At 34.5% G+C, this 3,201-nt stretch overlaps 1 protein-coding gene across 4 annotated transcripts in view; it reads right to left on the reverse strand.

Moving 5' to 3' along the window:
- Positions 1-716: 716 nt before the first annotated feature.
- The window catches only part of SYNCRIP (synaptotagmin binding cytoplasmic RNA interacting protein), a 26,822-nt gene continuing 24,337 nt past the window's right edge, over positions 717-3,201 (reverse strand). For all 4 annotated transcript variants that reach the window (XM_057369830.1, XM_057369822.1, XM_057369813.1 and 1 more), the window contains exon 12: positions 717-3,201. This exon is cut by the window's right edge. The gene's annotated coding sequence lies outside the window, so the exon portion shown is untranslated.

A 3,201-nucleotide genomic window follows, 5' to 3' on the forward strand; every position in this document is an offset into this window, starting at 1 on the left:
CTGTGAAAATCAGTTTTCTAGTACAAATAAACAATTGTTTATTTGTGCTAGATGGCTGTAAAGTGACAGTAACTTATTCCTTCTCCCTCCACTACCTGTACCAAGGATCAAGGAATCTTCAGCTCAACTTCCTCTCCTGGTGCCACATCCTGTTTTCAACTGACAGAGCAAATAGCAAAGTACAATCTGGCGTTTCCTATGCCCAGTTWATTCAAGTTAGCCCCAGACAAGAGATGTCATGAGCTAGTGCTGGAGTTAATTCAGCAAGACACTCCATAAAGACAGACTTTTAAAGTCCATTAAAACCATGGAGTCATAAAGTTAGGCATGACCACAAACTCCAGCTTGCACATTACCCATTTCAATTGTCTAAATACTATGTTGTCAAGTTAACAGCCTTGCTGTGTACTTCAAAACTTGCTACTCCATTTTAAACAATTTACATTGTCCACTAAATTTTCACTTATGTGAAGGAATAAGAGTCTTAATGTTGTGCAGTGTGCCAATTTAAACACGCTCTTTTGTGAAAACATTATGTGTGCTTTTGTCCACGTTGCCTTTCAGTTTTATTTCTCAAAAAAAAAAAAAAAGGAAAAAGTCCCCCCTTGCTGACATATGGAAGCACTGAAACAATTGCTAGGCTGAACAGAAAAACTAAGCCTCTGAAGAATAATCAAAGGCACAAGGGAATAAAAGTTTGCAGCCATATATAATACTTCTATCCTGAAGCTGCAAATCCTGCCTTCAGAGGACACTACATTTATTTTAGACTATGTCAAAGCCCTCACCCCAACAAGAACAGAATTAGTATTCCTTATTTTAGATTTTAAGACAGTATTTACATAAGAGTTGTACAACGCAGAAATTCAGAAACTCTTGTTAGTATCTTATTRTAATAACAACCTTCCTCCAACAGTAAAAACACAAACTTAAATTCTGGGTCATAACAAATTTCCTCTTTAAAAACTGGAAAGGAAAAAAAAAAGTACAGTTGCATGTCCTATATGGAACTTTTCAAACAAAAATGAGTATTAAAACAAGAGTATCATTTAAAAAGCCGTGTATTGGAGTGTTTATAAACCAGAAGTGTTAAGCAGCAGCAGCAGTTTCCGGTTTCTTATTAAATTCAACTAGACTTCAAATTTAGAAACACATTACAAACCAATGTGGAACTATACTACTTATGCACCTTTGCAGGTGTTCCAGAAAAGAAAGCCTCCTATGAGAATAAACAGAGGCAGCATATAATATTTAGTCAAAACTTGCCTTTAACATGCCAAAAAGAACTGTGTCATATGTTCATGTCATCAAAGCACCCCCTAAGAGATGCATTATTGCTGTAGAACATTTCAAGTTTACCAACACCCAAGTGCAACCAAACTGATGTTGTATATATGCACTTGCCCATTCTCACCAGTATTTCCACTTAATGGTTTTTCTTTAAACAATCAAATTTAAAGCTTTGAAAAATAACATTTTTTTAGTTTTTTTTCACAATATTAATCACCACATGCAATTTAGTTTTCTGATAATCTTTCTAAAAAACTGCACCAATGTCAGAACAGTGCAAATCATATTTAATTGTAAAAGTTATAATGGCTTGAGTTCATAATTAGAGGGAACACTGTCAGGATCTTGGTATTTTGCTCACTCACCATTGCTTGCATTCCGTTAAAAACTTTTCTGTCAATTTTGCTCTTTTTTTTTTTTTTGTAGTAAGAGTTCCCCATGCTTTTATCAGAGCTGAAATTAGGGATATAATCCACAATTTCAACACATATAGTGCCTTAGTTGCAATGCTTTTATGCACTTCCATCTACTGTTACAATTCTGTAAACGCATTACCCCCGCAACACATTTCCAGACTAAGAACTAGTCACTAGCACTTGTGATCCAACAAGCGTTCTACATTTTTCAGCAATGGAGAGATTTCAAGATCAAGAAATCTGAGGACTTTCCTACAGCCCCCAGTGTTTTATTTTATAGCAAGTTCAAAATTGGTTTCCACATCTTGACAGTGTTCCTTATAAAACCGTATGACAGTAAAAGTGCCAGTAGGCATGGCAACCTCTTTGAAGGGAGCATTTAAACTCCTTGGCACTGGGAATGCCAGCACCAAGGATTACATTGAAATTCAAAATTATACTTAAGGCTACAATTAGAAAACCCACTTTCCATAAGCCTAATTTCTCTAAGTAGATTTGAGAATTCAGAAGCTAATGCAACTGTTAAGTTTTATGCTCAAATTTGAGGAAGAAATTTTTTTTCTTTTGCAAGGGCAGTCTATGAAACTCTGGTAGTAAACGTCTCTCAGGCATTGACTACTTATTTCACCATTGTTAACTTACTTTGTCGAAAAGTTCAAAACTGGCAAGGCACATTTACATATTCCAATGAATACTTGACAATTTTTAATTACACTTTATGTCCCAGCTATCCCAGTAATTGACATACAACATACTAAAATGGTTTATTAAGGTAACAAAAAAAAAATCAATTAATGTGAAAACATACAGGCTATTGGCAACCACTATTCTAAAAATTATGTAAATACAAGTAAACATACTGAAATGTGTGCGATTCTAAGTTTTTAACCAGAAGATCTCTGTACTAACACACATTTATATTAATGACACATAAAAAAAATAAAAACTTTATTACAAAAATAAGTTACACTCGCCTCCAGCTTACAGTATAAAACAATTTTATTTGCAGGAATGCAAAATGATTGTTTGCCATGAGCATTTTCAACATATGACATGTCTAATTTTGTTAAAATTTGCATTTACTGGGGGAACTGGTGTGTATAAAACCTTAATTAGGTATAAGCTTCAATTTTCATTGTGGTGCCTATGGGTATGTAGTATAACTGCAGTATCCCTTTGTGCGGGGGGTTAAGGGAACACTTTAAGCCAAGTCCAAATTAAGTCATCATTTTATCTATCTTTTACCTATCTGAAGCTAGACTTGGCAAGGTTCTGTTTTTACTTTGTCTTTTTTTTTTTTTTAAGGGTGGTTCAATAGAGGATGCTTCACCACTGAACACTCACTGTCATCAAGGTGCTTTAGAAAATTAAAAACATAGCACAAATGATTGTACTCTACTCTACTCTACAGGTTATCATGATCTGCGTAAGAGAAATGGAAAGCTGATCCACATGTTTTTACAGTGATCAGCAATAAGAAATGCACTAATGAAAA

The sequence above is a fragment of the Malurus melanocephalus genome, unplaced genomic scaffold, assembly GCF_030028575.1.
Source record: "Malurus melanocephalus ecotype Western Australia unplaced genomic scaffold, MMel_1.1 scaffold_4, whole genome shotgun sequence".
Classification (NCBI taxonomy): Eukaryota; Metazoa; Chordata; class Aves; order Passeriformes; family Maluridae; genus Malurus; species Malurus melanocephalus.